Genomic DNA, 16,533 nt, shown 5'->3' with positions numbered 1-16,533 from the left:
GCATGTATAATTTTGTTTAGCTCCCATCGGCAATGAGTATAATGGTAATATCTCTCTGTTATATTTTTATAATATATTTGTTTATAGATATGGACTATTTTTTTACAATGTAGGCTTGGATGTATGAGGCCATCCCTATCTTCACAAGTCGGGGGGGGGGAGGACAACAGTTTTGATGTGCACACACAATGTCCTAGGATTTGCGTGGCATGTCGGGAGTGTAACCCATTCGGATTAATGACCAAATAGAGATTAGATTCAAGCGGCTGTGGGTAAGATGAAGGATTAAGCTTTTGATATGCAGTGCTTTTTTGATTTTGCTTCAATCGATTGATTTTGTTTCTTATTGCAGGGAAGTCTCCGTCCCTTCTCACCACTACTAGGGCATGAAGCGAGAAGAAGGACTATGTCACCATCTTCAACAGCAATGGGAGGATGAACAAGGATGAACGGATAGACCTACTGATGCGGGACCTAAAAGGGGTCAGCGCATGTGCTGGAGATGCAGGCCATTGCTTGACAACGCCGTTGATGCGAGGAAGCTTATTTTGTGAAGGCTCCAAGGGCGAAAGCCCCAGGCAGGCAGGAGGAGAGAGGGAGAAAGAGGTTCGTATGTCTCACAACTGGTACAACAAGTATTCTTTTTCGAGACATCGACGTCGAGAGACAGAGGTTGTTGACCTCATAAAGGCCTATTTGAGGAGTTTACAACAGCCGTTTGCAAGGGTTGACAAGATGGAAGAGTGCATGAACAAGGGTGGAGGAGAAGGATAACTGAGAGAGGAAGTTGGTACAGTGGCAGGAGGAATTAGCGGTACAGGAGAAGAAAGTGGTGGTGCGAGAATTACAGGCGGTTGAAGTGCAGAACTGGCCTGACACAAGAAGAGCCGAAATAGCAAGTTTGTAAAAATCGCCGTGACATGGGTAGGACACAAGTAAGAGAAAGAATATAAGAAACAAATGGCAGGAAGAACCAGAAATGGAGGAGGTTTTAAGAGGTTGGTGGAGAATGGAGCAGTGATAATGTGAGGAGGGCAGGGTGGGAGGCGAAAGAAGCGGTGGGTGAAAAAATGAAAGGGAGGGAAAGTGGGAGGAAGTGGGCAAGGGAAATTGGGACTCAAATGTCGATTTGTGTAGGCCAATGAGGAGGAAAGAAAAGAATTGGCCTATTACAAGGTATGAAGTAATGCCCAATATGGGTAAGACAGGGGATATCATCGAGAATGGTTTGAGAAGTTGTTGGCCGAGTGGCACGTGGACTTGAGGACTCGGTGAGTTATTTTCTCTTAATTTTCCTTATTTTGCCTATGTTTCCCATACTTATCTTGTTGTTTTAATTTGATGCATCACATCATGGAGATATTGGCACTGATGAGGCTACAACGACGACTATGATGGTGAGATGTTGTATACGATGTGCTATCAACCGATGTGGCTTTGGGCCAAACGACTTGTGTCGGTATATCGTACTTTAATTAAAAAATGTAGTTGCTAGGGTGCGCAAAAGGACTGAAGCGAAAAGGATTGGCTCCCCAGTACAGTGTGACTGCCAATCCCTGATGATTTCATTTTGATGACAGAATGATGCAGTAATCTACGGGGGGAATCGCCTAAATATGGCCACGGTATGGGCCTTTGTTAAAAGAGTGTACTAAATCATCGTTGTTCAAAACAGATTGTACTGGATAGCAGTCGTTGGCATCTAAGGACGGGGTTGCTGAGATCCGTTGACTGCCAACCCCACTATTGTGCGAGACAGCAGTTGGAGGTCAAGTTGAGCCACTGTCTAGTGTTCGATGGCTGTTACGTGGACAGCAGGATGTTGGGCACTTGTGGGTGACAGAGTACTAAGTGAAGTGGCCAATTAAGCGCTCTACCGGCCCAATAAATGAGTCAAGGTAAACTTGTATAACAACTAACCTTACATAAAACATTGTTCTATAAGTTTATTCTAATGCTTAAGTCTTCTCCTATTTGTAGTGCTGAATGTAGGGCATATCCCTGAAAATTATTGGTTTGACATGACCAACACTCCGGTGGCCGGGTGAATGATAAAATAATGAGAGACTGTCAGAGGTTGGCGGTCGACTTGCTTCCATAGGCCGATGGATCCTTTTGAGTGAGCAGAACCAATAAAAAGGTATGAAAGTTGGACTTGACATTTTGTAGTTTATGTGATGTTGATTTTGATACTTTGGGTGTGTGGAGCTGATGCTTTATAAGTGTCTGCTTATGGGAGCTTTAAACCAAAAGAACGGACTGAGTGAACTTCTCACCTACCCACGTTGTAACGTTTACTTGTTTTTTTTATTTACAAAGTTGACGTGTACTGCAGGCGTGTGCCGGATAATTTTGCATGGTTCTTTGGCAACAATGAGAGGAAAACTTCTCAAAAGGCTATTTGGGCAAGAGGTGGATCTGCAAAGGTCTCTGGGAAGGCATGGTACAAACTGATCTCAGAAAGGTTGGCTGGCAAACAAAATTCAAAAACTCTCAAGGACTGGTTGGCAGGAGGAGGCATTGCATAAAGGGATTGTGCAAAGTGTTAGTGACATTAAAACTCTTTGCATCAAACAAGTAAATTAAAGGTGTGTATAGGAATTCTTGTGTGTGGCTCTTTTACGGCAGCCAAAGCCTTGTGCCTACAGAATCATTGTAAAGAAGGATTGGACGTTTGGGAGATATTTTTTTTGTCCATATAAGTATCTCATTAGTAGTTTGAATTTACTATGTATGGTGTGATCATTTGCTTCACCAAGTTGGTAATGGTTTTTTAGCGTTTGTTTCATTTTGTGATCACTACAACGTGTGATGTTACTAGTGTGATTATTTGATCACCACAGGTGGGCTAATGGTTAGTTGTCCATATATTTCGATATTGCGCATCTTATGCTATTTTTATTTTGTGTGTTGATGATAAAAGGTTACATTGATGTCTCTTATATTTGATTGTGAGGAATTATTGATATAAATGAGTGGATGTTACAAACTGTTAGAGAGTGTCCTGAGCCGGAGTCGAAGCTGTCTCGGCAGGGCGGGCCGAGTTGAGGAGGAGGCGTCGCAGGCGGTTCTCGTTCTCGGCCGAAATCTGTAGGCGTGGACCGGAGGACGATGAAGAAGAAGAAGAAATTGATTTCTTATTGGCGTTCTTGTTGTTGTTGTTCTGTTTCTGTGGCTTCTTTTTGGGAGCCATTTCTGAAGAGGAGTGATCACAGTTGTTGCAAGTGGAATGAAAGAGAAGATGACTCCCCCTCTTATGTTGTAGCTTTTATATACTCTTCTGGACGAAAGTATCACTTTTGTAAAATCTCAGGACGAATGAGTATTTTCTCTTGGGCCTGTCACCTGTCCTCCCCTTAGGTTTAAAGAAATAATAGGGTTTATTTGTTTTTCTATTTTTTTTTTTTTTTTTTTGAGTATCCTTCGACCTTCAATATCTCAATATATCTTTAGATCTCTATTAATTTGTAAAAGCAATCATGTTCTATTTTATTAGTTTTTACTATCATTATTGTTTGTATAAAAAATCTCACATCCACCAAGAGACGATGATTTTGGTCCTTTATATAACACAAAAATATTTTTATCATCTAAATGTGTCCTCTCAAGATAAAACTGTATGGGTCATAGGACTAAAAAATAACAATATCTTTAGGAACTCATCTACCATATTTCTGGAATGTCTCTAGAAACTCATTTTCCAAGGCGTTTTTGCCCTCTAACGATGTGAGGTTCGGCACAAGCTTTAGTGGAAGGACTACCTGAGTTTTACTCAATGTTTCTGAGGATGAAGCTTCTGCATTGTGGCCTCCTGCTTGCAAGTAAGCTAACTAAGCTACTATGCATACAAATTTTAGCATTTATCATTACAGGCATTTACAAATACGAGCATCTGTAATTGCTTTTTAAACAGTAGTAGTTCTTTACATCTAAAATTGGGGTGGGTCCAACTTTGTATTCTAAAAATAATTTACGTCTTAGCACTATATTATCATTAACTTAAAAGAATTGGACAAAACTTTGACTTCTATCTTTTTAACTAAATATTAATTATTGTCCTGGTTTTAAATAAATCTTGAACTCACAATTGGGGTTGGTCGTTACTCGGATGTTTCAACTCTCACAATCCTCCTTCAAGATCATATTGGAGGGCTCTATATGCGTTCGAGCAGCGCTGATGGTTAGAACTGGATTCATGTCCCTCCAATTGAAAGTTCCCTAGTAATCAACGTAATGGTCGATACAGAGTGTAGAGCATTGTGTTGTTGTTAATAGAGACAATAACAGGATTTCAGTCCACATTTTCGTCAACCCGAGATCTAATGACATAATTTACCCCTTGCCTGAAGTGCTTGCAAATGGGGAGAAAGCGATTGATAAGCAACTTCTGTACTCAGATTATGTCAAACATTTCTTCAGAAAGGCACATGACATGATGGGAAGAAAACTGTTGAATTTGCTAAGTTAAGCAGTTCTTAAGAATAATTTTATAGCTCATTTGTTTTGTTGATTGATAAAAACAAGCCATAAAGGTGAAAAACAGAAGAAGAAATTTTATAGGAGTGCAGAGACCAGTTAAAGCCACTTTCTGTGTTGTAATAAGAAGTTCACTTGAAGTTTCTAATATTTGCGAATATATTTGAACTCCTCGTGGTAAATTCTTGTTTTGGAAAAGAAGTCGTATGGTTCAATCAAAAATGGGCATTATGTTGGACTAAAAAAATCGTAGAAGATAAGTTATTTTCGGCTATAATTAATATGATACTAACATATGAACAAACTATTTAAAGAGAAACACAACATTTGTAAATTGTTTCCAAATCAAATGGAACATAAATTGCATGTTTCACACATAAACACATCATATAGTTTAATAATAACAGATTTTATCCACCTTTCTCAAGGCTAGTTTATATGATGTATGTGTATAAATAGGTTGAAATCTGATGCACAGAAATGATGATGCATATATGTTATCCCTAGTTATATTCTGCTCTTAACAGATAGCTCAAGCTTTGCTTGGTCCCTTAAAACTCTCCTTAGTAACTTGTTGGAAGCCGTTCGAGGAAACTCCGTTACAATCTTAACAAAGCTCACCTGAAAATGAATCAAATAGTTGCAAAAAAGAATAACCAAACTGTGATTTGTGCATAATATTGTCAGTGCAATTGTGCAAATACGTTTATATTAAACCTTAAACAAAGGGTTGAGGTCGCTTTGAATGGCTTTTGTGAATGTCATCTTTAGCTTGTCCGGTTGGCATTTAAATCCAGGCCTTAGTATTGCAAATACAACCAAAACTTCTGGGCCACCATCTATTTGTGCTACAGTGATTGCAGCCGTTTCCAGGATACTTTCATCAGCCCGATCGCACACACGCTCGATTTCAATAGAACTTGTCTGCATATGAAAGGAAAAAAAAGATGTGGATTCAATCTTTAGATTTGTCATCGAAGAATGAAAAAACAATGTAGTACCTTTATGCCACCAAGATTCATGGTGTCATCAGCCCTGCCCTGTACAACAAAATACCCTCCAATGGTCCTCTTGATGATGTCTCCATGTCTCCTGGGGCGCTGCCAATATACATGTCAAGTTACTTAAGGCAGTTTAAAGTATACCATTAATTTGTTTATATATTGTCATTCCCCTGAAGAAAATTTAAAGCAGTGATATCATAATTCTTTTATTGTATTGTCTATTCAACTAGGCTTAAAAAGAGACGTCTAAATTAAAATTTACCATTCCTTTATGCATTGGCATTCCCCTGAAGTAAACTTCCTCATGATCAGCATTAAGCAATCTGTCAGAAGATCCAAGACTAACAGGAAACAGACCAACTTCACCAACACAGGCTTCATTATCGGGCTGTCACATAGGGGAAGAAGATTCAATAAACGCAATATACAACGCAAGCTAGAATATTTGTCAGTCAGATTCTTACAAAAGGAACTCCATGTTCATCAAGAATGACAAAGCCTGTTGTCATTGATGCAGTGCTAAATGCTCCAAAAGCTTGTGGCTGCAATGAACTTCCTTGGATGTAAGAGGCAGCAAGCTCTGTGCCCCCACAGCATTCAATAATGGGATTGTAATAAGATTTTGAAGAAAGCCAAAGGTCATCATCAACACTGGAAGCTTCTCCAGTGGACACAAAAGATCTGCACTTGTAATTCATGTCATTTTTCTTTCGAACTTGGAGTAAACTTTTGCATTTGAAGTAGAAATAGAAATAGAAATTTACTTTATCTTTGTCCAATCTAAGCCTTCCAGACAGTCTGTGCTCTTCCAAGTTTTTACCAAGCTGGGAACTGTACCCAAAGTAGTCACTTCAGCATCCTGAACAAGCATTAAAAAAGATGAGACAGAGAAAAAATTAATCCCTCATTTCTCAGAACTAATCAGACAGTGACTTTTAACACAGACAAGTACTGGAAGTATCACCTGAATAAATTTACAAAAACTGCAGCCGAGAGGAGATCCATGAAAGAGGGCCAGAGTAACCCCATTTAGAAAGCATCCGAACACTAAAGCTGGCCCTACAACCCATCCTAAATTTGTTGGCGAGCAGTGAACATCTCCAACTTTAACATCAACATGAGCCCATTGCTCAGAAGAACATCGAATAGGCGAGAGCTGTGTCCATGGAATTGCTTTTGGCTCTCCTGGCAAATGCCAGCAAATAGACTGTAAAACTACAATAAAAAAAATAAAAGTGAGGTTACATGAGCTCTCACCTGTGGTTCCAGACGAAAAGAGAATGTTAATAACAGAGTCTGCTGGCTGATAAACTGGAGAGTAATAGTTTGCTCTGCCACCCAGAAAATGTTTTTAGTTGAGCAATTGTTGATGTTAACGGAGACTTAATCACTTGATTAATATAGATTACCTTGGAAGGTAACTAATGTTGGAGTTGTCGACTACTTCAGCATTAATGGGTAACGGAGACGCACTCGAGGGTCCTGCTGTAGGATTTCTTTTAAATTACAAATTCCTTATTTGGTTGGGCTTAGGAATATGAATCCTTATAAAACTAGGGTTAGTCTCTTAAACCTAGTATATAAACATACTTTTCTCTAATTATGTGCGTGAGAGCAATTCATTCATTGTAAACGAGAGAGATGAGGCATATTGCAATAATATTGACTCAGCTGGACGTAGCCCACAGTGGGTAAACCAGGGTAAATCGCGCGTGTTATTTTCTTTGTTTACTGTTTAATTTGTTTTACTATTATATTTTGTTTATGTTGTTGTCTCTATTTCATTCAACTAACACTGGAAAGAAAATCATTCCAGGATAGATCTTGTTCTCTTAGTTGAATGCTCACATCATTTCCAACTGCAGGGAGCACAATAGCTTTAACAGGAACAGCTTCTACAACTTTACTGCAAAAGAAAACAGAAGTAGCCTTTTACATCTAAGAAAAGCACAATGTTCCAATCAAAACCAGTAATTCCTTCACTCACATCAGATGAAAAATGCAGCACTTAGTATAGAAAGTAAGTGTTATTGATTTACCTGTATAAAGAAAACTTTCTACCTCCTCTCAGTATAAAATCCTGGATATAAATCAAAGGCAAATATCAGTTTCCAGATTGATATAAATCGAAGGCAACATATCCAATCCAGGCACACACAGTTTTGCTATTGGACTTCACGCAAGTACTCTTCACCAAAACGAGTTTACTTCATTGATAAGACTCGAGATATAAAATGACCTAGGCTCTCATTCTATAGTAATATGTGATATGATAAATATGCAACATGGAGCAGAACAAAATCAGAATCAAAATTGAACTATTTATGTAACACACAAAGCATAAAGAAAATACTGGTTGTCTTAGTCAGAATCAAAATTAAAGTATTCAGAAAACCTGAGTAAAGATGCCCTTTGCATTAGAAACTCGCAGACGGATTGCAATTTCCCTTACTGCAAAGCTGTCAGCTATTGATACAACAACACATCCTGCTAGTATAATTGCCAGGTATATAACGACCGCATAGACTGTCATTGGCATATCAATTGCAATTGCATCACCCTTTGAAAATGTTGCATCCAATGCATTAGCGACCAACCTGCAACTCATTTTGTAAACATATCAATAAATAACTCAAAATAACACAAGACCACATTACAATGAGATAAACAATTCGCCTCTCCTGCTGCAGACCTTGTTCCATGACATCAATAAATGGTTTACTTGTGTCATCTAATTCTAAAACACCAAACCTCCGGTAAATTTTTTCGTTTAGTGTTTAATAGTGTCAGTTAACAGGGGTCCAAATTTCAAAACAAATGCAGACGTCCACATATGAGAATTTTTGATAAAATAAAAATATTTTTTAACTGCAGATTATATATGAGAACTTACATTACTTGTTCTCGAAGTTCTTTTAATGTCATTTGATTTACAGGGGAGTCATCACAGCCTTCATCTCTCCAGACAATAGCCACACTATCATCTTCTCGTTTTGGATGATTTGAAGGCAGTAAACAGCATTCAGCAATGTTCAAAACTGAACCTGGAAACCATACTCCGCCAGGTTTCGAATTCTCAGTTCTATCTAGAATACACTTTGGGGGTTTTTGAAATTCAACTGAAAGTTCTTTCAGAACAATAGACCAATAAACCTGAAAATGCATTCAAGTCAGCATTTAGAGAAAAATGTAAATGCATACTTATAGAAAAGTATTTACCTCAGGATGTTGAACTGTGAATTTCTGAAAAACGCTAAAACTTGTTATGGGATCTTTGTACAAAGTCCCCAAAAGCTTTGGACCATGAACTTCCATTACACGTCCTAAGTTTGTAAGTCTTGATTGATATCTGACATTTAGAGAACAGAAATTAGGTGAAGAGATGCCAAATTCGCTACACTAAGAAATACAAAGTAATTACATTTACCTAATCCAGCAGAAAGAAAAGTCATGTCATGGTATTGACTCATTAACGTTATCAATGTTTTGATCCCATCTAACTAGTAACCTTAGTATATAAAGTAGTTATATATATATTGATATTGAAAAATCATTTATATTTGCCGTAACTAAACTATTAGTTTAATAACATTATCAGTAACTATAAAAACCATAACAGTAAAGAGAATGGCAAAAATAAAGGACCAAGTTTCTTTTCTGATATGAATTTTTACCTAAATATGTGGTTGATATAAATATAATATATTTTCACTATTCATGTACACATATATGACAAGACACTTCAAAGCTCAATTAAGTTGATAGGATGTAAATTTCAAAATTCAAAAGAAAAGAGAAGAATTGGATGAACATTACATTGAAGGGAACCAATAAAGAGGAGGTCCGTTGGAGGAGGCATCCCAACCATTATACACACTATAATACACAAGTTGATGCAGCCCATGTGGGTGCCATGGCTTAAGCATTTTCTGAGCCACCAACTCCCTCCAAACCTCTCTTGGCTCCAACCCTTTGCTTCTTCTCACTGTTTCTTTCAAAATCTCGTCAAACTCTTAAGCCTCTTTCACTGTCAAACCAGCCTGCACCAAGTCTTCCAAACCCACTTCACTAATGTTCTTCCTCATCTCTCTCTCTCTCTCAAGTTTTAGTCTTTTGGAGTATTCAGTTAAACACAAAAAAATCTACAAAAATGCTATACCCACCGAAAAGTTGCACCGAAATATTGCACCGAAACACGTGGAAGCCGCCACGTTGGACTGATTGAAAACAGACAATAGGGGGACGGCCGTCCAAATTATCAGGACGGGTGTCCATTCCATATAATATGTTGGACGGCCGTCCCCCTATATGGGTTGGCCGTCCCTAAATGATGAACGGTCGTCCTGCTAATTTGGACGACCGTCCCCATATATGGACAGGCACGGCCGTCCCCCTTAGAAGGACGGCCGTCCATCTCTATGAGGACAAAGCCTTCCAAATATCAGGACAGCCGTCCAAATTAAAGGGACGGTCGTCCTTATAAGGGGGACGGCCGTCCTGATAGTTTGTAAAATTTTTTTATTATTATTTTTTTTTAATATAATGTAAATATGGACGGCCGTCCCTAGTATATGGACTGGTTCCATCTACTAGGGACGACCGTCCAAACTACATGGACGCCAGTCCATCTACTAGGACGGCCGTCCAAAATACATGGACTGGCGTCCATATTTGTTAAATTTTTTTTTTTTTAATTAATTAAGGAATGGCTTGCCTAATACGCTTCATTTAAGCGCCAATTTTTTTCTTCTCTTTTCCTTCGTCTCCGTCATTTGTTTATCTTCTGTTCTTCGTCTGCGCCATTTGGTTTTCTTAGCTTCTCCTTCTTGCGTGTTGTGATTCCTTGACCCGGTTACTTCCTCAACAGCCAGCACAGCAGCAATTCCGTCCAAGCACCAGCAGCAATATCTCGTCCTACAGAGATAACCTTGAAACGAAAGTAAATATCAAAACTGTTAAACTAGATTTGTTCGTGAGTAAAGATTTTTGACTTATTTTATATTCTATTTTAGATTGAATATATGTTTGAATGGTTGATAGTTGATAGATAATATTTGTGGTGACAGTTGTGAACTAGATTCGTGAACGTAAAAACTGGTATTAGTTGTGCATGAAATAACTGAATATGGAAGAGTCCATTGTGCCTCGTTTCAATGTGTTGAGGTAAATTGTTTTAGAAACTTTTTGATAGGTGTATTGTATTGTTTATTATGAGGCGTTTACATTCTATTTATTTATTATAAAACCTAGATCAGGAAAATGAATGTGATGAATTAGAAGATACGGGATGTGCAGAGGAGAAGTGGAGCCTCATATTGGAATGGTGTTTGATTCAGTTGATAGTTTGGTGAAGTATAACAGAAGGTATGGGAATAAAATGGTTTTGAAGCATGATAGTAGTCAAAGAAAGGAGATATGGATATGAATACGTACAGTGGCGTGTTCTTGTTCTGGGAAGAGAGAAGTAAATGCAGAAATACCTTGAAAAAACCTGTTGCAAAAACATGATGTCAGATTATAGTGCAACTTTGAATGGTGAATACAAATGGGAAATTAAGTCAGTTGTGCTTGAACATAACCATGATCTTACAAGTCCGACGAAAAGAAGATATTTCAAAGTAAACCGAACGATACAGCCTTTTGTGAAAAGGAGCTTGAAGTTAATGATCAGGCTGGGATTAGACCGTGTAAAAATTTTCAGTCATGTTCAGTTGAGGCAGGAGGTGTGAGATTTGTCATTTCTACAAGATTGTAGGAATTACATTGAAAAAGTTAGAAGGCTACGACTTGGAGTTGGAGATGCTTCGGCAGTCTAGAGTATTTTATGAAATGCAAAAGGAGAATTCTAATTTCTGGTACATGATTGATGTAGATGAAGAGAGTCGTTGAAGAATGTGTTTGGGTTGATGCTAGATGTAGGGCCGCATATAAAGATTTTGGTGATGTTGTGACTTCGACACAACGTATCTGACGAACAGTATGATATGCCATTTGCGGCTTTTGTGGGGTGAATCATCATGGACTTCGACATTGTTAGGTTGTGGGTTAATTTCACATGAGGACACAGAGACATTTGTATGGCTTTTTCGTTCTTGGCTTGAATGCATGGATGTGCTCCTAATGGATTATCAGGATAAGATAAGCCATGCAAAGCAATTGAGATTGTTTTCCCTAGTACAAGACATAGGTGGTGTTTGTGGCATAAATGAAGAAACTGCCTGAGAAGTTAAGAGGGTATAACGAATATGAAATTAAAAGTTTACGTTACAAAATATTGTGTATGATTCGTTGGCACGTGAAGAGTTCGAAGAACGGTGGAACAAATTCATTGATGTGTATACCTTCATGAGAATGAATGGTTATTTGGATTGTATAAGAAAGAGTACGTTGGGTGCCTGCATTTTAAAGATACATTCTGGCATGTATGTCTACTACCCAACGTAGTGAAAGTATGCATGCTTTTCGATGGATATGTAAATTCCAAAACACTTGAAACATTTGTGGAACAATATGATAATGCATGCGAGATAAAGTGGAAAAGGAGAGGAGGCTGATTTTAGATCTTTCAAGTCTTGGATACCATGCATAACAATTACCCCTTGAGAAACAATTTCAAAATGCATACACAACCGCAAATTTAAAGAGTTTCAAGAAGAGATTGCGGGGAAGATTTATTGTGATTATCTTTTTTGAAAAAGTCCGATTCGTATGAGAGTATCAGGTTTTAGAAGATTTGGTTTGGAGATAGTACGCGCGTGTTCCGTTTCTGTTTACTTTGAAGAGATTTCATGTGATATTCGCTTGCAATTGTCATTTGTTGAGTTCAAAGGTTTTTATGCAGACATGCCTTATTGTGTTGATTCTAAAAGGGTTTCACACATTCAGATAAGTACATTCTACGGCGTTGGAGGAAAAACAAAAAGATGTCATACGAAAATCAAGGTAAGTTATAATAGGTGGAGCACAAACGTTGAAGGACCGTTTTGAGAAGTTGTCTAATCTAATGTTGACAGAAGCTGATATGGCATCAAACAATGAGGAAGACTTGTACATGTTGATGGAATTGATACTGGAGTGAAAAATAGTTGGAGCAGAAGGAAGATGAGGGGGTTTGTTAGTAAAGAGGGGGACAATCCTCAGAAAGAGAGAATAGTCAATTATAGTCCACGGGTAGCTCGCAGCAAAGGTCGTCCTCCATGCAAAAGAAACAATCGAAGGTTGACGAAATTGTTCATAGAGCTAAATCAAAACTCCGAAAACAAAGACTTGGTATGAGTTATACACCCATTTGACGGATATTTGTTTTTTAAAGCTTTATTTACGTATTTGAAGTTTATTATAATATTTACTTGATTATTAATGTGTTATGCTACTTTATAGGGAAAAATCATCAAGCACCGAGCCAACATTGTTGAATGTATTGGGACTCAAGTGTTATCAAATGTGTTGCTGCTACTCAGGTATGTGTTATGTATGTTGATATTGTAAAAACCTTGAGTTTTCTATAACATGTGCTAAATTGTGGTTATTAACATTGACAGTTGTCCACTGTCCTTTCAGAATCTCGAAGCAAATAGTAATTTATGTCCTGGACAGGAAATGTAAATGATAACATGTTTCGTTGGGAGAGATTTGATATCGTCCACTGGTTGGACATTGTTGCATTTGTATTCGGTAGAAATTATTGCGTTGTGGTTATTTCTATGAATGCATTTAGCTATTGCGAATCGTTGTATTGTTTTTATTCTTTTTGTTGCTGATTGGGTAAGAGTTGACTGTTGGTTGTAGGGTGTTGAATTCATAATAATAATAGAAATGTATATATTATCCTTATTCGGAATGTTTTCAGTTATATTATCGTTATATTCATTTCAGATATTCTACATTCTTTCATTTAGGGTATTGATATTCTTTTGGCATTAGTTTTTTATTTTGATATTCTGTTGCTAGTTGGTAAGAGTACACTGTTGATTTAGGGTGTTGAATCATAATAATAACGTAAATGTATATATTATCCTTATTCTGGATGTTTTCAGTATATATTATCGTCACATTTTATTTTAGATTATTCTACATTTCATTCAGATTATACTGTGCCACATATAATCTTCTACATAACATTATACTAAAATTAACAGTCATATGAAATTGGAGAAGTTCAGCTAATTGAGAATATTTGTGAAATCAAACTTTATTATTACATATTTCTGTACATCAGTTCAGTATTTGAACTACTCATAATTACAATTAACATTCATAGTCATTGCCCATAACTATACAAATGTTGAGAAGACAGATTGTTCAGTAGTTCTTCATCCTAGTGTAGGGGGTGGAGCGGACTGGAGGAGGGAGGCTGGTGAAATTTCTTCATCATGTTGGATATTTCTGTCATGCGTTCCCATGATGTCAACCGTTTCTTCTATTCTTGATGCGAACGAGTTGAAATCACTTTGCAACTGATCTGTTGTTCTTGCTTTTCCTCTCAATACGTGAAAAACTCTCTTCTTGAAACCTTTCATCCGATCAATTCTGCTTACTATTTCATCTAAGGTTGAGAAGACATTTTTCACATTCTGAGAGATCCAGGTTCCATACTCGTTTCTTCTTCTTTTCGCACATAGACTCGTCCTTCATTTTCCCCTTCTGAATAGGGACACCTCCCTGAACCGTGCTCTCCCTCAATTTCATCCCTAACCAACAACCATCTCTGTCACATTCTTTTTAATCAAACCCATTTTAGACAATGTGACATCCCCCAACAAATTATTTGCAGAAAACGTTACTTATTGCTTCATCTAAAGGGTGGTCAAACCCAACTTCTACATATTAGCGTAACAACTCATCCCCATAAATGTCACCTTTTCTGCTTTACTCTATCTCTCAACTTTTTAATCAATAACTGAGCTGAATTTACTTGCTTCCCTGTTATGCTGCTTCCATCAACAATAAATCCTTACTGTCACATTCCATTGTCCTTTCCTGCCATAAATGTGAATGTTAGAAATCTGTGAAAAACTCCGGCAGGACTTTCAACTTGTAGATTTACACCGTGGATGATAAACCCTATTCCAAGAACATCCGTCCAAGCTTGTTGGAATCCCACGTTTGGATACGTTCCAAACCTTCAAAATCAATCCTATCCAGTTTGCTAAGTCTGTGGCCTACTACACAATTCTGATTCTTTAATCTAAAAAACATTGTAACCGGCGAAATCATCAGTACTTGTCTCCACAACTTCCAAACTACTAAAAAACTCTAAATCAAATCTTATATCCGCATATTAATACTCCCAACTGCTCCATTTCAAATTACGGATCCAACCATTAATCTCACACACCTAAACCCAAACTACTTATAATTTAATCCAAACTCTTCCAAGACAATATCTCTTTTCCCATCTCTTTGTATTGCTTTTTGTTGCTGTCTCGAAATTGGACTCCAGATGACGAGAGCCTGCATCCGAGTGCTTGTGTTTTTTGCTTTACCATTTTCTTGCTTCCTTCTAAAACCCTGCAAAAAACATATCCATAAGTACTATCACAACACATACACCATAACCATCTATCCCCTTTAACAGTATACTATCAAAATGAATCCACGTTAAAGTCCTTCATGAAACTGGATGAGGCAGTTGAAGTTTTATTCAGTTTACCTTTTTCTTTTGAGAAATGAGTGGAGGCTAGGAACTATTGTTATTGTGTTTTCTACTAATGTTTGAATTTATACTTGAAAATTAATTTATATACTAGAGATCACACTTTCAAAGTTTCAAAATCGGGTCCTTGTATATAGGTTGAAGGTTTACCATGTTTTTTGACATTGATGATGAGGCACAGATATATTTCCCACAGGTATTTGAATTATTTCATGCCTGGATGTTCTTCCAATTCTTGGGCAAAAATGCAGTCCAGACACATGAATTGGAGGCTGGAATTAATGGTTCGGACTGCATAATTTGGGCAAAAATGCAGTCCAGAACCAATAATTCCAGCCTCCAATTCATGGTTCTGGACTGCATTTTTGCCCAATTGATGCAGGTAAAGGTGGCTGGGATTTTAGCCACCTTTACCTGCATAATTGGGCAAAATGCAGTCCAGAACCATGAATGGGAGCTGGAATTACTGGTTCTGGACTGCATTTTTGCCCAAATTATGCAGTCCAGAACCATATAATTCCCCCCTCCAATTCATGTTCTGGACTGCATTTTTGCCCAATGATGCAGGTAAAGGTGCTGGGATTTTAGCCACCTTTACCTGTATAATTTGGGCAAACATGCAGTCCAGCACCATGAATTGGAGGCTGGAATTACATGGTTCTGGACTGCATTTTTGCCCAAATTATGCAGTCCAAAAGCATGTAATTCCAGCCTCCAAATCATGCTTTATTCAACAAAAATGCAACCCATAAATGCATATAAAACCAGCCACCATACATGTAAATTTCGGTCGACATAAAAGTCATAAACTGATGGAACTCGGCACCTTCACCATCTCTACTCAACTTAAACACACACACACACAACTCAAATGCGACAATACAATATAACCAAGCACACATTCAGCAACATTCCAACACCAAATCCAACGACAACTCAGTAATTGGAAAAGCTATATTGATATGGTAAAGAGTTAAGGAAACATGCTTGCTGAAGAAACAGAAACAAAAACACCACTTCAATTCAAATCAATTCAAATCAACTCCACCCAACTTATTAAACCTGCAGCTCAACTCAATCCACTTCAAATTTGAACATTAAACTTTCAGCAAAAATGCTTTATAATCCTTATTTCCAACTTACTCAATCAGTTAGGAACAACAGCAACAAAAAAAAAAATAAATAAATAACCGATGTTTTGCATTACAGTGTCTACTGCAACAAACATATGTTTAAGCCTGCATTGTTATACACTTGATAGTATTTTGTAGGCTTAATTTAATTGTATCATGCATAATATTGAAAAAAATTGAAAAACGAAAGTGTAAGCCACACAACCAACAAACGGCCTTCACAGAGAGCAGATCACATAACCAAGAAAAATGTAAGCATTTTCCA

At 37.6% G+C, this 16,533-nt stretch overlaps 1 pseudogene; it reads right to left on the bottom strand.

Annotated features, from left to right (window-relative positions):
* Positions 1-4,847: 4,847 nt before the first annotated feature.
* LOC116106808 lies at positions 4,848-9,565 on the bottom strand (annotated as a pseudogene).
* Between the last annotated feature and the right edge of the window lie 6,968 nt (positions 9,566-16,533).

The sequence above is a fragment of the Pistacia vera genome, unplaced genomic scaffold (assembly GCF_008641045.1).
Source record: "Pistacia vera cultivar Batoury unplaced genomic scaffold, PisVer_v2 Contig522, whole genome shotgun sequence".
In the NCBI taxonomy this organism is placed as follows: Eukaryota; Viridiplantae; Streptophyta; class Magnoliopsida; order Sapindales; family Anacardiaceae; genus Pistacia; species Pistacia vera.
This window is presented reverse-complemented; position numbering and strand designations above follow the sequence as displayed.